The sequence below is a fragment of the Tympanuchus pallidicinctus genome, unplaced genomic scaffold (assembly GCF_026119805.1).
Source record: "Tympanuchus pallidicinctus isolate F22 unplaced genomic scaffold, pur_lepc_1.0 scaffold2, whole genome shotgun sequence".
Lineage (NCBI taxonomy): Eukaryota > Metazoa > Chordata > Aves > Galliformes > Phasianidae > Tympanuchus > Tympanuchus pallidicinctus.
In genome coordinates, this window is record NW_026294721.1 from 48,902,065 (window position 1) to 48,920,836 (window position 18,772).

The 18,772-nt window shown below is 37.2% G+C and overlaps 1 long non-coding RNA gene across 1 annotated transcript in view; it reads left to right on the forward strand.

The window, feature by feature from the left end:
- LOC128080738 (uncharacterized) overlaps positions 1 to 18,772 on the forward strand; it is a 216,288-nt gene that overhangs the window by 7,738 nt on the left and 189,778 nt on the right. Inside the window, exon 2 of the long non-coding RNA XR_008206864.1 lies at positions 674 to 740. This is a non-coding gene — a long non-coding RNA (uncharacterized LOC128080738). The remainder of the gene's footprint in view (positions 1 to 673; positions 741 to 18,772) is intronic.

The window sequence follows — 18,772 nt, forward strand, 5'->3', positions numbered from 1 at the left end:
AAGTAGGATTTCCTGTAAGATAAGGACACAATATGAAATGTTTTTTGTTTGGGTTTGCCTTTCTTCCACTTTTCATGTCAAAATCAGAATACCTTGCCATCAGTGAGGTTTTGTGCTGTTTGTATTATGTTTGAAAATGAAAAAATCAGTATTGGCAGTAGGGTCAAATCTTTATCTGATCAAAGATAATGCAGTAACTGATAATGTACTCCCATCAACTTGGTTTCAATGTTTAAAAAGAAATATATATGCTCAGCATATATCTCTATCTGATCCAAATTTTTGTTTTATTAGAATTGCTAGTAATGAGAGTGTATCTCTATTAAAACTTGTGTCCGTTGCTGGAGTACTGGAGTGAGTTAGGGCTTGGTTTTCATTTTCGGGATTTTAGATTGTTTTTCGTTTTAGGTTTTTATTGGTCTGCATCCCCATTTTTTTATCCTGTGGTCCTAAGATGGCATTTCTTAACTCATTCTGTGACAGCATCTCTAATAAGATATAATTTGTTCTTGCCCTGTATTTTGATTCTGAATTCATGGGCGAGAAATCAAACCTTAGATATTATTGTGGGTATATTTATTATTTGTTATATGAGAAGATCCTTATTAGCTGTTGCAGTTCAAAACTTATTCTACATTTTGTTAACATTTATGTTGTTTCTACTTCTTAACAGGCAATAACTTCGAACACTAACTTCAAGCTTTCATTGAGAGCATAGATTCTACAGCAACCAAGTAACAGTAAGTTTTTTTGTCAACTGTTTAACTTTGTTTTTGTAATAAAAGTCTTGGTGCTGTTTAATGTAAATGTGTTCTAGAAATGCAATACAACTGCCAACTATGGCTGATTCTGAAATAGTATGCAATAGTTACATCTCAGTGCATCTGATAGTTTTTAAATCTATTTTCCTTCTATGAAAGATAAATTATTAAGACTGAGTAAAGGTTTCTGTTTTGTTTAGTCTTTCATTGAATGTCGTGATTGCATTTATGAAAAGATTTTTAAGTTATTACAGTCAATTAGAAGTGAAAGAAGAAGCATTAATATACCTGGAGTTTTACTGTATTTTAGTAACAGGAAACCTGAGGAAAAAAAAAATATTACATTACAACCAAAACAAGTGCCGGTATTGTGTAAGGCTAAAACAGGGTACTAAAGTGATAAATGCTAAGCATTTCTAAGATTATTGCATGATTTTTTTACAGTCAAGGATTGAAAATAGCATTAAAAATTGTTATTAACAGTCATTTTAATGATGTCTTCATTGTTTTGGGTTCTCTTTCTGTCACTGGCTTTCAACAGTTGTCCTGCAAAACAACAAAATGCAAAATTACTATGTGAATGAAGACTCATATTCTCTAAATATATTTTAAGTATGTATGTTGCAGAGTAGGATATAATAGTAAAGACATGCCAGCTGCAGTGCTTATCATCTAGAGATGACTAGAGATTACTGAGGATTTACATCTTTTTCGTTGGTTTCCAGCTTGGCTTCAGTTGTCAGCAGCCACTGAGGAAGGTCTGTTGGAGGGAGACAGGCAGCCTCACAATGAGTGGTGATGTGTGACTATATCTGGTGGTGTTCATAGCTTCAGGACATCATAGCTTGGGGCAATGTCTGGGCAAGATCATAGAGTAAGCCCTGTGGTATTTGGAGGGGTCTGTAACAATCAGTGCTGGTACAAAACTGTGCTGAGAGAACTGTTCTTGGCAATTTGTTTTTCATTTAAGTCTGTCTCTTTTCCTTTTTCCTCTTTTCACGTCTACATGTGAGTTACGAAAATGGTTGTAGTAATCTTCCCTTTTCACAAGTAGTACTACAGGAAGACAAGGAAAAACACTGTGACTAAACATTTTACAGTGTTTCACTGAGTATTCTTAAACCAACTTATCAACTCTGCTTTTAGCTCTTCATTTTTTCAACACTAAAATCATGGGCAGTTATGCAATTAAGTGTTTTAGGAGACAGCTCTATAAAATTATCATTACCCACATAATTTTTTAAAAGGCTTTTTCTTTTTTCTTTTTTTTTTTTTTTTTTTTTTTTTTTTTTTTTTTTTTGTAGGGGTTAGGTTTTATTGATTTTTAATTATTGCCAGTGGCCTGTTGTACTTGATAGCAAGCAAGATCTGCAAGGGTCCATATAAATATTTATGTAAATGCAAATGCATTTCTTAATCATTGCAACCTGTTATCTTTTACTTCCTGTTGACACTGTGGGCTATGTAGAAAAATTGTTCTTTTGCAGAGTGCTGTGCTTTTGTTTTTAATATAGGTAATAGAAATGAGTGGCTGAGTTGGGGAGGAGAAGCTGATCAGTAGGAACAGTGTTTAACATTCATAGATCCAAACCCTATCTGCATGAGAGAGAACTTAAAATATTTGAATGGACTCACTGTTTTCCCTGTAAAGGCAAATGCAAAACACATAAGGAGCATCAAACTTTGAGAAATGCCATTTACTATTATCATGTTACAGAATTAATCAAGTGAACTCTATTTTCTGTCTTCATACCTTCTATGTCCTTGCACTGGCCTTTCAGGGCGAAGCTTTGGGGCTGCAAGTTGGCCTCTGTGAGCACATTCCAGTGCAGCCCAGAGCAGAGCCGGCTCGTGCTGCTCCAAGGGGGCTCGCGCCCGCTAGAGCTGAGCCGTGATCGAGACCGCGTGCGCTCTGGGGGAGCAGACGGAAGGAAGAGCAAAGCGTTGCTTCACAGCAGCTGGAAGAGAAGCGGCCCTGCGGGCACGCGGGCAGCGTAGGAGGAGGGCTGGGGGTGCACGGGGCGCGAAGCAACAGTCCCTGCGGCCAGCGGAGGCGCGGGGAGTCCCACAGTCGCCATGTGCGGATGCGAAGGAGCCCGCGGTGCAGCAGCCGGTGGGGCCCAGAGGGAGTGCATCCACAGAGAGCCCCGCAGGAGCAGTCCCGAGGGAAAGGGCCGCTGGGGGAACTGCCGCACGTGAGGATCCGTGTGGAGCAGTGTGGTCCTGGAGGGCTGCGCCGTGCTGCATGAGGAGGTAGGAGAGGGCGGGCGTGAGGAAGATTACCCGTTTAGTTCTCCTGGCTCTAGACTGTTAGCAATAGGTGGTAACCTCACCTTCTTTACGCTCAGCCTGTTTTTCCTGCGGTGGTAGTTGGTGAGCGAGCTCCCTGCCCTTTACCACTTGAGTTTGTTTTTTGTACCTTTTGTTTTCTTTCTCTGCCCTTCTAAGGTGGGGCAGTGAGAGCAGCTTGGTGCTGCCAGCAGTGTTGAACTGCCATGGTTCTGTAGTCCTGGTTGTTCTGATCTTTCCAGTGGTAGCTATTACTCTTTTTTTTGTCTATGCACCTCTGGTTAATTCTGATCTGTTCTTTTCCCTCCCTAGTTATGGTAAAAACGTGCTAAAAATTCTCCGCTTTGTTAGCTTATCTTGAATGTGAACGGAAAAGATCTGTGTGGGATTTAGCTTTTTTTCTAACAGTACAGATTTGATAAGAAATCATGAAGATTGATGATTCAGGTATGAAGAGCTCACATTTACGAGCATCAGGGTGTTGATATGGATGTGCTTGCCTGTCTGTTTTAATTTTTTCTCTCACAGGAAGCTGGGTAACCTATGGCTTTGGTGTTGCTACTGAAGGCCATTGTGCTCTGTCTTCCCAGGTCATTGTCTGTTCATAGGCTTGCCCAAGCCAAAAGCCCCATGTTACAGGCGGGCCAGCAGTGCCAAAATTCATGCCCACAAAGCAAATGTTACCATATTTAAATGAGGACTTAGTAAATTACAGTAAATTAAGTTATTTTGGAGGCATCTCTTTTAATTATTTTTCATCTGTAAGTGAAATAATATTAACTAATTCATACAGATGAGAATTTTGTACAGTAGTATTTGAAAAAGAGCCTGTCATACCATTCAACCAGATGAGCCGTGAGGCACAATGTGTGTGGGTTTGGGGTTATTTCAGGTTTTGGTTGGGTTTGTTTTTTTTTTTTTTTTTTTTTTTTTTTTTTCATTTAAGAAGCATTGTTAGCATGGAATCAAAATGATTATGATAGTCTGGGAGCCATGCTTTCAAGGGTAACGTTCATAAATGAGGGTCATAACTAAAAGCTCTTCAGCTAGCACTGAACACATTAAACTGGAAGAACAAACAAGAAGCTGGTGTTGGCAGATCAAAGAAAATGAAAGCATAAAAGATACTCTTAGAAGATCAGTTGGCCTAAATATAAGAATTGTAGTAATATCTTCTCTGTCTTATTCTCTTCTGTTTTACTATTTTAATGTATACCTTGATTATTTTAGTCACTGGTACGGTTTCCTTCAAAAAGTTGCTCATTTACTGCCCAAAATTTAATGGGCTAGTACGTGTTCAAGCCTATGAGAAGAGACTTCCTTGTTTGAAAATAAATGTTACCACTCTTAGGGAGAATAATTGAGTTCATACTCTAATTAGAAACAAAAATTTTTAGTGGATTCTGAGTTTCCTCAGTTAACTGTAATAAAGGTAAACCAAACAGTGGTGACTGTGCCCAACACTTAAAAATGTGTATGTGGCAGTGGATGTACGTGTATATAATACTATAAAAAGTGAGATAACATCTTGTCTGTTTGCCAGTAATGTGTTTTGTAAAGTTCAGTGATAGTACGCATTTCACACAGTCAGTAACTTAAAAGACTTGCAGCTTTAGATGCTTCTAGACTAGATGATGGCTGAGGACTGAATCAGGTCTGTTGACTCATAGGTCATTCATTACTTGTCTCTTTCCCCCCCCGATTTCCTTATGGAAATATGGAAAAGCTATAATTCTTTCAAGTGGGCAAGGGGTGAATTAGAGAGCTGATGAATTTTTTTGGTATCTCATTCTTCAGTAAGTCCCTGTCACTTTTCATTTAACTGAAAACAATTCACTGTCTAATGAAGTAGTCCTCTGCGTAAGCAATTCTGACTAAAGTGAAAGGCAGTATTTGATATTTCTGATGAGTATGCACGTTTAATTACCCATACAACTGGTTTTCTGCATGTGACTTGGTCTTGATGCCCCCTCATTAGGTGTACATGTCCTCTGTAATAGGATTGCCTTGAGCTTTGGTTTTCACAACTGCACTTCTAATCACGTAGCAGACAAGGAGTCAGGCTTGAGGTTTCTAAGGTGCTACATCTCATACTCTTGACCAAAGGTGAGCAGTTCTAGCATGGAAGTGTCTAACTAATTAGGGGAAAATGAGGTGCTCCATTATGAGGAACCTGTCAAATAGACTGAAACATTTATTTGGCTTTTTTTCTTGAAAAAGGGTGGACTGCACAATTTTCTGTAGCTGTTTAGAAAAGTTTGGATCAGTGACTAGAGTTTTAGTGGAGATACTACAGAAAGACAAAGAACTTGTCTTTGTATTTAAACTTATGTAAAAATAAATCCATATTTTGAATGCTCCTTTTCATAGTTTTATATAAGAAGTGACTTACTATTATGAATGTACTCGTTCTGGTTTAGCATAAAATATTCTCTTCCAGATAGGAATGGAAACTGGAAAAATTAGTAGGAACTTTTCAAAGACATTGTTTTACAGATTGCTGTAGTTAGCAGCCACTACTGGCTGCAAAAATCGAATGGAACGTGAGTTGTATTGCATTCACTGTATTAACTATAAAATATGAAATTAACATCCATTTCTGCTTCCATTACCCTATTGATTAGCATAAAAGAGACTTTGTCTTAAGAACTCAGAGGTAAGAAATGCATAAAAAAACACTTCTAGCTCAGGAAAGAATCTAAATGATAATGTCTGGATGCTGGAAAAGCATTGAGGGAAGGATGATGTGTTTGTTGTGTTCTCAGACTCTTTCCAGGCCTTCACTCTGGGCCATGTTTGGGGGAGAAAAGCTGTTGTGCAGGGCAGACCTCTGGTATATTTTACAGCATGAGAATATCGCACCTTTTTTTAATAATAATTCTGAATGCTGTAGTAAAAAAATACATTTTAAATGCTGCTTCCCATGGAAGCTCTTTGTTTTAGAGTGGCAGTTACGGGAATTATGGTACAATTGTCTTTTTCTAATGTGCAAACCTTAGCAGTAATGCTAAATGGGGATTTTGATCTTCCTAGATGATTGGACAGTGCTTTCCCTCAAGCATATCAACATGTGAATGCAGAGCAGACTGAATTTTTTTTTTTGTTCCCCTTCTTCTAAGGTGGGAATATTTTTGTAGCCCTAACCAGGTGGCATGAGCTTTACCTTCTAGTGCAGAAGGGTTTTTTAATGGATGGGTCAAATGGATATTTAAGTCCATTATGTTGAGGTACGAAAAAAAGTTGACTTAGCATTGCATGGTGCAGAGCATTAGGAAGGAAGTACAAAGACTTTGCCTGCAGAACTTGGAACGCTTTTCTGTCCTCACCTTCACTGCAAGGTGTGAGTAAATTGCCTGTGATCACTAGAAACTCATCAGTCCAACATATAGACTCTTTTTTTGAATATACTCATAATTTTCTCCACAGTTAACAATAGGAACTGCTACCTATATGGTAGTATTCACATGTGCAGAGTATCTAGCATATTAATGTTAAAGCTAGACTCAGCAAATACCTAATATGCAGTTCCAATGATTAGTATTACGTATACCATGTGTCAAAGTAAATCAGTATAATGCTGTATCAGCACTTCAAAGAGTCCTCATGATTACAAGGGCCACAGATGGGGGAATAAAGTATAGAGAAGGTAATTAGAATGACCTTACATTACTGAGCTGGTGAGTGGTACTGGATGTTTGTGCAGAAGCTTTTCTGTACAGTGTTGCTTATCAATAACATGCATGTAGGTATCAGTGACAGTTAATTTGAATACCTAAATATGAACATTAATAACAAACTAAGTACTGCTTGAATTTCCACAAAGCATTACAGTTTTGGATGAGCTATTCACAAGTTACTACTTTCTTGTTCTATTTTTTTTTTTTTTTAATAGCTTTCAGTTTATGGCACAATCAAATGGCTTTTAGAATATTCCTTAATTATTGTTATGCTAATAGGATTTATTTCTTTGTTTAAATAGACAGTCCTTCTGCTCTGACAATTAATGGCTAGGTTTGGAGTTATGCTACATTAATTTGTTCATTGTTTAATGGCTCTATGTTTCATTTACAAAGGGCTTATAATTTTCTGTAACCTTAAAGCTACAGAAGTAGAACTAGATGCTGGCTCATCTTTGAAACTGGCAGTTTCTTAATGTATGCAATCTGAAGATGTTATGTCTTACTTCGCATTTTGTTTTTAGACTTGGGAAAATTAAGCAAAATGTCTTAAAACAACCACTGCAAAAGTAGACTGAAGTGCTGACTTCTAAAATATCTGTAGAAGTATAGAAATTCTAGCTGAGTATAGGAGCAGCTTTTTTTACTTTTACTGACACTGACTTCTATTGTGGCTGTTGAAAACTAGTCTGAACTTGTGTCAGAATATGCCAGGTTGTCTATAAGCAGCCTGCAGGGACTTATCTTTAACTTGGGAGGCTGCGTGAGCTGTAATGAGGCTATATCAACAGAGCATGAACTCATTTTAATGATTACATTATACCTTTCAGTCTTCGTGCTAGCAATCAAGCTGCCTTTTTATCTAGATCGACTTTGTGACTTACACCAAGTATTTTTTAATGGTTTTTGTTTGACTTCTACTTGCTGTGTACCTATTGAGTCTCTATTAATCTTCTCAGTAGTAGGTTTTGTCTAAAGTATCTTGTCTAAATTCGTCTGAAGGCATTTGTCTAAAGGAAAAGTTCTGTTGTGGCTTCTGGTAACTTTGGGGATATGGGATTTTGACCTTCTCATGGAATAGGTTAAATGACAACATTTCCTGTTGTTACTTTTTTGGGGAAATGGATTAATGTTAGGCCACTTATTGCCTGTATTTCTCAGTCCTTCTGAAAAAGATATCAGCAATGCAATTCTACGTGTCTGCTTTGTGGTACAGTTGTTTACTTTGTTGCCTTGACTGTTCAGTATTTCATATGCTGACTAGTAATTTCACTTCACCTCTTTCTGATGGTTTAGTGAAGCTGTCAAAATGGAGTTCAACTTTGTGGGTTATCAGTCATAAGGCAGAATATGGGTAAAGATCAAAGCAGAAGTTTAATGCACAGTAGATATAAAAGACTTTGGTAGCTCAATCAACTGAAGTTATAAATGAGAACAGAGTGGTGCAGATAATGTCTCTTTCAATACTCAAGATTTAAGTATGTGAAAACATTTTCTCATTGCGATCTTCAAAATCTTTCATTAAAAGGGAAGTATATAATTGCAAAGGAGAAATATTCATAAGCAGTTTCATGTATGTTTAATAATTAAAAAAAAAAAATTCCTGAGCGGCAAACTGCTTGCAGACTTGCAAAGTATTTCAATGTGAAAGAGCAGGAGTTATCAGGAACAGAAAGCTTCTTCAGCTTTGCAGAATTAAGTGCTAATTGTCAGGCAGAGGGGATATGTTCTCGGTAGACAAAAATGTTGCTAAGGGCAGAATCTTCACATCAAGTATATAGAATTCTATAGAGGATTAATGTATAAAGCCAATAATTGGATAAGTATTAACTACTTCCATGCTTACCAGAAGATAAACCAGAAAGATTTCTTTACAAAGGATGTAATTGCTGTCTGAGGATGACATTGTATTTCAGCATCACAGTTTAAACAAGCTCCGCTAATGGAATTAAAAAGCAAACAAGTACCATAGGCACCTAGCATGAAGAGCTAGGTTAAATCTAGAGCCTGCTGAAATACATTGGCAGTGGTTTGACCCTAAGAGCTGCAACAGTTTACAAAGGAGTGAAAGGGTTAGCAAATTGCCTACCACTTACTTTAAAGAGTTCTTGAGGAATTGCTTTTAACAGTGTTCCTGATTTCGTTTTAAATGACATGTTCACATAGAGCTTATCATCTGTCTTAAAAGATATAAAGGGTAACTGGAAAAAAAAGACAAGGCGAACAGCAGAACAAACATTGAATAACTTATCTCTTTCAGTAGAAGTAAAGAAAAAAATATGAATACTTCATTTTTTTACTATTACAAATTGACTTGTTTCCTCTGAAGGTTATGTTCAGTTTACCTGACTGGTTAATATGAGTACTGCCTGGAAGAAATCATCTTTTGTACACCTCTGGCCTATGAAGAGGGTGATGTTTACAACACAGCAAGTATAGGCTTATTTTCAAGGTTGTGGAGACAAGGCTAGGCTTATAATTTGGGTGGGCAGTGAATTTGTGAGTAAAAACCATCACAGGAAAACAGGAAAATCTGAAGGGGCTGCACTTGTTAATGGCTATTACCTCTTTGCTGCACTTGTTTGCTTAACCTGATGATACTCTGCTAGATATTTCACTAGCTTGAATGATCACAGAGGCTCAAATAGCAAAATACAGCTTAAATTTCTTTAGCTTTGTCTTGAACTCTGCTGTTGAGACATTCCTGAGTAGGATCTTTGTGTTTTTTCAATCTCTCCTGCTGGATACTACAAAAACTCAACATATTCATATTCTTGCAAGGACTAGTGGATTAATTCTGAGATTTGTAATGGAAGAAACATCTGTGTTGATATATTTGATTTTAGTTAATTAAATTTTGCTGAGCATATATGCATGAAAACAGTTCCCCAAATGACAAATTTCTTCTTTCTTCAGTGTGTATAGACTTCTAATTTGACTCAGAACTGGGAAAAAATAACAAAAAACGTGAAACAGAAGTTCCTTTACAGTACTTAAATGTTTTCTTCAAGGCCAAGTTGGAAAGTAAAGTGTAATACACATCTGTTATAGCTTCTTTATATATTTTAAGTGTGAGTCAAGTTGCAAAATTCATACCTGAACCTTTAATGATAGGAAGAAATGTTTTCACTTACATTCAAATTACTTTAGGATGAGTGTGATAAATGTTAGTAGAAGTGTAGATGTATTCCGCTTACGCTCTTTATTGCAGTGGTGAAACATATATATTTATTCTAGATCATGCCAATCTGTTATCTAAATCTAAATCTTGAGGTCTTTTCCTCCAGAACTTTAACTTTTTTTCCCTTTGATATTTAACCTCTAAAAGTCATCTGTACTCTAACAAGCATAATGTTTCTCTCACAGGAGTGATATGTGCTTTTGAACCCTTTAATTCTTTGTGTGATCCATTCAAGTATTTGCAGCAATTGAGTTGTTTTACTACACTCAGAAGAGGGTCTTGCCATCTAGTATGTTCAGCTGGGGAAGAGAAGAAACAGGTTCCAAGATAATTCAAAGCTGTGTTCATATAGAGGTGGGAAACAAAAGAGTAAAATGAGGTATGCTACTGTTTTATTTCTTACAGGCAGAGAACTGTTTCCTTATTAGTTGAAGTAGTCTGTAGAAGTGAGTCATAGCAGTGAGGCACACACTCTTAAATAGTTGTCTCAATTTTAAAGATTTTAACAAATTATTTGTTTAAGAATTCCAAGATTGCATGGAAATCTTACAGTTTGCTATTAATACACCTTAAAGTACTCTAGTTTTCTCTTCCTTGTGTTCATTCTCTGTTCAGAATTTTAGAATCCTACAGCTTTTCTGAAGGCTGTGAGGAATGTAACAGGAGGTAGCAAAAAAAAAAAAAAAAAAAAAAAATTTGAAAAAGCATCCTATCTCCAGGTGAAACTGTTTTGATATGTCAAGAATGAAAGCATGAAAACAGAGGCTGTCTTTACCCTTCAATAAATTGATTATGTTCTCTGGCCACAGCTGTGTAATGTTTAGAGATGAGCAAGATAGTATTATAACCTGCTCAGTTTGCGGAAGAGGAGAAATAGAGATACAGTTTTATTCACACTCTTATTCATAATCTACCATCTCTACAACTGGTTGCTTATTTATCACTGTTCATCAGCTTTTTGTTCTTGTTGTGGTCTCAGGCTGTAGATTACTCCAAGACTTACGGTGAGTGTCTCAATAAGTGAAGAACCCCAAAGATTTCCACTTTAGCTTACATCTTTCAGCTGTGTACCAGTGTTGTTAGATGAGAAATACTGGGATGTACAGGAGGGTAATCTTGATTATAGAGACTGATATGATTCAAAGTAGGAAACTGGGGGGTGGGGAGGGTGGGGGGGGGTAGGGGTGGGGAAGAGGAAAATCAGATTGTGAAAGAGATTTTATTGCATATTCTGAAACCAAAGCAGACTGTCCCAACATCCTAGACAAAGTAGCTATTACACAAGCTAGAATAATCTTGGAAAAAATGTGTAAAGCTTCCAAGACCACATTGTATTTTAAAATATATGGAAGCCAAGGTAAGCCTGGGGATTCTCATTATTAAAGCACACTGTTATATGATTCACTTGAAAAATGTTCCTTGTAATAGATTGTACAGGTTGTCAGATCACTGTCTAAAAACCTTAATTGGACTTGAAGACTGATTCCACTAAAATTTACATACGTGTTTGTGTCAAGCCTGTTAAAGTAAGAATATGTAAGTAAGAACATGAAGGTGTTGCTAAATCACAGGTATTGAAAGTGAGAACAATCAACATGTAAATTATTGAGCTGTCACATTAAATGAAACTGAGTATTTTTGAAGTGATTCACGTGTAGATTGTAATAAAAGGGCACAAGTTCTGCATTAGCAAAAATCAGAAGTTCACGTTAGCGCTCATTATTTCTTAAAAGGAATAGTAAGAACTCTACATCTTAACTTAGCTATGTAGGAGTAATGAATCGTCCAAAAGATCAGCCTAATCTAAGTTCTGAAGAGGCAACCTTTTAAAAGAGTATTTTCATACCTTCCATATTTTTCTAGTCTTTAATCTGAATGGATTAGTTATGGTATGTACTGTATTCAAATTTATTTTTGAAAAGTAAAATTTTAAAGTGCTGTGTTAAACTTTGTGTTTTTTTTGATGAGAAACTAGATGATAATAATTCTGACAAATTGTCATTTTTAAATATTTGAAATTGTCATTGTGTGAGTTGGAAGTGGGTTTTCATGCATCTTGGAGATATTGTTCTAGATGTTTTTGCAAAGCTTGTTTGCTTTGTTTTCAGGATTTGGTCATTGTGAAGACTGATCCTAAGAAGAAACGTTCTGAATGAGTGCTTTTTTTTTTTTTTTTTTTTTTAATAAAAACGTACAGAATGCATTTTAATGCTTGAGAGTTGCTACTGTTGTATTCTCATTCAAAGGGGTTGCTTTGGAATTCTGCTTATAAGGAAGTGATGGTCACTTTATTTGATAAAACAGGATAGAAAATACATAGTTGCCTTCCATGTATCATCCTTTATTTGAGAGTAGGGAGGAGGAAGGAAAGTTTGAAACTTCATGGAAATGGGATGCATGTTATTACTTTCTCCCAGTTTTCTTCTGGAGTGTATGGAGAGTTCCCAAGATTGCCTCCTGATAAAACTGCACTCACGTGTGTGTCTCCCAAAGCCTTGCAGAGGGCAGGAAAGACTTCTTGGATGCACTGGCAATAGCATATAGGGACTTCAGCTTGGAAAAAAAACAGTATTCTAGGAACTTACAGGATGTTGGTATCAGAGGGAATACTAGTAATTACTTGCAGACTAATTGTGGCTTTTGGGACTGTTATGGCCGACAGAACAAAGTACTGCTACTGAATAATGAGTCAAGGCAAGTTAAATAGGAGTCTGTCAGCTGGGTTTGAAAAAGATGGTCAGATTCCAAATTGGGATCACATTCTTTAAAATGGCCCTTGGGAAATTTATTTTATCAAGCAACCGCTGTTATTTTGTGCTTTGTCTTTTGTGGGGATCCTATTCAATGCATGGGCATGAAAGTGTATGTAAAATATGCTTATTCTAAATTTAATATTAATGTATTCTATTTGAGAGTGATGTAATGTATTTGTTACCACTCTAAAAATTAGAAAATAATTTCACTGCTAGAAAAGACTAAAATTGGTTTCTCATTTTAATGTTCCTCATTAGTTCCTTACTCTGTGACTCTCAGATGAATTGTGTTTTATTTTAAGAACTGGAGCATAGTCTTCTGATGAACCTTGGGATTGACTTGGTTTTGTCTGCATTTTATCACTGATTTAAAATCACAGAATTGCCCCTCACCAGGGCAGAGGAGAGGGGGGGAAGATTATCTCCCTCAATCTGCTGACCATGGTTTTTTTTAATGCACCCCATGATGCCATTGGCCTTTTTGGCCACGAGGACATGCTGCTGGCCAACCTGTTGTTCACCAGAAAACCCGAGTCCTTCTCTGCAGAGCTTCTCTCCAGCTGGTCCCCAGCATGTACTGATGCATGTGGTTATTTCTCCCCAGGTGCAGGACTCTATACTTGCTATTGTTAAAACTCATCAGGTTTCTTCCTGTCTAGGTCTTGCTAGGCAGCATGGCCTTCCAGTACATCAGCCATTCTTCCCAGCTTTGTATCATGAGTAAACTTGCAGAGCATTGACACTGTTTCTTCATCTAGATCATTGATGAATATGTAGAGCAAGTCTGGACTCAGCCCTTTTTCCACATTTCATGGACCACCTTCTTGCTTTTCAGTTTTTCCCCAAGTTCCTTGCTCATCCGTGCAGGCCTCCTGCCACCTTTCCTTGCTTCCCTAAACTTAAGGATGCACTAATCCTGAGCAAGAAGTGGTATTTAAGTTATATCAGATGTAGTAGAGTCATCTTAACGTCTCTAACAATTGCCTCTGGAAGACAGCAAACCTTCCTGGAGAGGTTATCTGTATGTTATCCAGTTATCATTAACAGTTATTGGGGGGTTATCCAATCAAGTTCCTCAGGCTGTCTTTGCTTCTACTCTGCTTTTGTAATTCTACTTTGCTTTTGTAATTCTGAAATGAAGTGCTGCTAGAAGAGGCAATATATTCCAGTGTTGTCTGGTTAGGCTTCTTCAGTTTAATAAGTGAACTACTGAAACAAAACAGGAACATACATACAAAGGCAAGTTCCAGGGTCTGTAACACCTTTTTAAAGGTCATGGGTCTTTTCCTTTGAGATATACCATGCTTATATAGTGTAGGCTTATCTGGGGAAGAGTATAATGAAAAAATAATTAAGTCATTGGTTTACTCTCTTCTTAGCCTCAGGCTCTGCAGAACTGAGTTTTGGTCTATGTTATTTTTATTGCTGTGGATCAAGGAAGCCCAGCAATAAAGCAATTGAGTACAATCTTTACCTGTTAAATTATTTGTGATGGGCATTGTTTTAACACAAATTAAAAGCCAAAAGTAAGCGATTTTTTATTTTTTAAGCCTTTGCTTTTTGTGTTGCTCAGCCTGTGTGCATGGTGGAGCAGTGCAAACTGGCTCAGCAGGAGCAAGTTGCGGCTCACAGAACTGCACTCAAATTGTGGCATGCTGTTCTGAGGCTGTGGTTCAACAGCAGGCTGAATCTAGCTTTAGGGCTCTTGTTTCTAATCAAGAACGCTGCACCTACGTGATAACAAGCACTGATCCAGTACAAACATTCTGCTAACTCAACGTTTTTCTAGGAATTCTGACAAGTTAACATTATTGTCAGGCTTTATGACAGATTATTATCGGTTCTTCTGTAGCTGTCATGTAACCTGTGTAGAGCATAAAGCTATCACAAAGACTATACTGTGTGCACCATTTAATTTGAGGAAAAAATGTGGTTGTGTTTTCACGTCTAATACAAATAAAACTTGTGTGACTATGCACAGATCCAACATTGAGAGTTATGAACTAGAGCTTGAAGATTTTGACTCATGTCTCCTGACGTAGCGTAGGTAGGATGAACATCTTGACGAATGTCTTCAGTGCAGCACTTACATATGTACATGAGATAAGTGTGTGGGGATAAAGTCTCATTCTTAAAAACTTGAATGGGAAAGAATGACTTTGCATCTTGCAGTCTTTGTAATTCACAATATTTCATGCTGTACTTTTTGTTTACTACATCTACTCTTTATGTACATGGCATACACACATAGTTATGGAGAGGTAAAAATGTCTTTCAAATTTGATAGGTGAATACTAGAATCCAAATATTTACTGCTGACAATAGAAACTACAAGTTTTTTCTCTAAAAATGTTGGGTTCCATCCAGTACTAATGAAGTATTGGGGGGGAAAACACTTAGGCGTTGCAATGGATTTGTTCTTCTATCATTGCAATTCAACAGTACATGGGAAATATGCTGGAAATCAGTAAAATAGAAAAAGCTGACCTGATGGTGATTGACTATGCTTGATTCCAAACAATATCATGCTTTCCTACTGATTACATTCCATTTGTTAATATTGCCTGCAACACTGGCCTGCAGTTGCTGTGCGGTGTTATTGGGTAGATTTTTTTTCTGCCTGAAATGATTGTGTCACACTGGGGCTTTTTCTTAAAGTATCAAGACTGAGTTGAGCATGCCCAGTCTGTATTTTAAGTTGTAATGAGATTTAACCCTCCAATGTAGGTTACTGAATGATAGTAAGTTTCTACTTGTAAAATTTATGCACAAAGAAAAGCCATGATTGAAATGGTATGCAATCTATAAAACTTATGTCAAAGTAAATATTATGAGACAGTAAGTTCATAAACGTGGCATTCTCTGAAAATCGTAGGATCATAGGATCACAAGGTTGGGAACAACCTGCAAGATTGTTCAGTCCAACTGTCCTCCCATTACTATTGTTATCACAAGCTACTAAAGCATATCTCGTAGCTCCTCATCCAGACAATTCTCCTTGGTTTTTCTCTTACCCTTAATGTATTTATAAAGGGATTTCTTATTCTCTTTTACTGCAGTGGCCAATTTGAGTTCAAGTTGGGCTTTTGGCCTCTTAATTTCCTCCCTGTGCATACCTTAGGAACTTCCTTGTAATCTCCCCAAGTAGCTTGTCCCTTCTTCCAGAGGACATACTCTTTTCCTTCCAGAATCTCAACAATAGTTCTTTGCTCTGTGGAGAGGTCTGATAAAATATAGATGTATATTTTTTTCTTGAGTACAACAGAGAGAGCGTAGATCTTGGAGATAACTGAGATCTTGAGTTTCCCCACCTCTCCTCAGTAGTTCTGCAACATCAGGTACAATTTTAAGTTTAACAAAATCTTCCCACATGCACTTACTTTATGGCAAAAAGTTGCTCCAAGATGAAATCTGGTCTCTGATGTAATTTTTCTGCCTTTCCACTATGCTTCCTTTTCTCTGTAGAATAATTGTAGTCTATTGTAAGTTCAATCTTTTCCTTTCTATAGTTGCTTTATTTTAATTTGGGGGCCAGAGAGATAAGGTGCCCAAATGGGGGAAATGGAATGTTAGGACAGCTGCTGAATAGCCTGTGGAATTATACGGACTGATTACTGCAGCTTTCTTGTAGTCATTTCCATTGTCTCAGTGCTTTTTGCCTTCAGTTTTCCAGGGTTGAAAATAGGAACGGTGTATTTAAACACTATAAAATAGTATGCAAGCATGAAACACCCAGGCACACCAGATGTGTGCAAGGTGAGATGCTTCTATATTCCTAGCTTAATTGGAAAGCTGTTGCTGTTATCTTCTGTGTTTTAGCACAGGTAAGCATTCATATCATAAAATTAGGGAGTTTTTCTCATCCCTGTTACTTTTGTTTGTATTTATAATCATATGAAAAATCTACTTAACAGCTTTTTGCCTTGCTAATTTTTATGCAAACCCATAGGTAGGTATAGTGCATAGTTGCATAATGGCAGAGGAAAAGAGTCTCTAGACAGGGAGAACTGTCTTCAGTTAGCTAAAGGTTGGAAAATAACAATTTGTGTTCCACGCATACGTGAGAGAAATGTGCTTTGTGAGAGGCAAATGACTAGTATGTCTATTTCTCATTTCTCTAGTGTATTTGGTTTGTGAAATGCAAGAATGTTCAGTAAAACTGGCACATTTAGTGTTTCATGACCAAGTATGGAAGCTTCCGAAAGTTGTCGTGTACAGTTTATGAAATATGAAATAAACATGGAGTGAAGAAGAAAAAAATCTCAGTGGAGTAGCTGATGTTACCATTAACAAACTATAAGTAAAATAAGCATTTATTTCAAGGCATTTTAAGGTAGGTACTGACAGAACTGATGATCTCAGGGTAAGTTAGGATTTGTCTGTACCCTTCAAAAACAGTTGAACTTTTCAAGGCATTTATGTTCTTGTTTAGACATATGAAAGGGAGTGTTATTAAACAGCAAGAAAATGCTTCAGTGATGTAAGGGAATTCATTCATAAATTTTTGTATGTATGTAAGGAGAAAAAGACTTGATCTAAGGCAGCTGTAGACAGAGATACCTGGAAAAACAGTGGGCATGGGAATACTTGCTAAAAGAATAATTTGACTACCTTAGGTTGCCAGTAGATATTGTGGATGCCCCTTCCCTGGAGGCATTCAAGACCAGGTTGGGTGGGCCCTGGGCAGCCTGACCTAGTAGTTGATCTAGCGACTGGCAGCTCTGTGGCAGGGGGGGTTGGAGCTTAATGATTCTTGAGGTCCCTTCCAACCCAAGCTGTTATGATTTTCTGATCTCTTAGTTATCATGTTACTCAGCAAATAAACATGTACTTGTTAATACATCTTTTCTTTCAATGATTAAAAGAAAATGGATGGAGGAGAGGAGGCTAAGAGAAATGTAGCCAAGCAGTGTGTGTTAATTAATGATTTTGCCACATAGTATTTTAACGTCTGTGGAGCCTAGCACTGCTTGCAGCATTCAAGGTGAGGCTTCCACAGGGCTGACTGTAAGGCGAGATTCACTTCTTTTACAATGTGCTTTGTCTCTAATAAATTTCTATTTGCAGCAATACCGAAACTATTGATAGGAATGTTACATGTACTTCTTTCTTACTGTGGCGTTATTTTACTGTGATGCTTTATCATTGTTGAAAAACAGAAGTAGCTAGTACTTGAATTTTAGCACAATCAGGCTAGCTTGGACTTTTGTGTTTCTTACTGTTTTACTACTAATCTTGTTTGGAAGGCAGTTTTTTTTTTTTTTTTAGAGGTTTTTTGGATAGGTACTGAATGTTCTGTGACTCTTTTGTACTACAAGGATATTTTTCTGCTGCCCTGCCTTCTGCTTTATGTGTGTTGCTTTTAGATGATTTCTGTCTAAGGTATGAAGGTGCTGTGTTGCAGCACTTCTCTGTGATCAGGCTCAGGTCTTGTGATCAGTTCTTAGACACACATCTTTTGATCTCTCCAGATAATCACTGCATATACTATTGCCGATATTTGTCAATGTTGGTCATTGTGTATGTGTGTATAATCAAGATCTTTTCTAGGGAAGTGGCTTGGAATTCTCTGTATTGAAATGCATATGTTATAACATATGTCTGTTGCTCCAAAAGTAATACCTCTCTTTATTTCCATGGAAGCTCTGGCAAAGAACGCAATAAAGCTCCTTGACAGAGAAAATTCTCAGTCAAAACACTAGCTTTCAGCACAGTCTCCACCATTAGCTATGTGTTTTTGCCAGCGATGAACAAGAGCCTGTATGCTGTGCTTGTGTTAAATAAATAAATAAAAAGGTATGGCCATCCATAGTATGGCATGTCTTTCATATTGCTGTTGCTATTGCTGAAATGCCCCATCATTCATAGTGCTCACATACACTGCTTGGTCTCCAGAAGCATTCTGCAAGCTTTTTTTTTTTTTTTTTCATGAAGTAATTCAGTGATGCATCATTGCTTTGTACACACTTCTTTGTCAGGTGCCCCTCTGCTGCCGTGGGTGGCACAGCAATGAAATTTAATGGTTTACATGCAGGAAGCTTCAGCCTCTACTGCTGCCATACCATCAATATCTGCCTTAGAAAAGGGAGTAAATACTTTTCCTCAGTAACT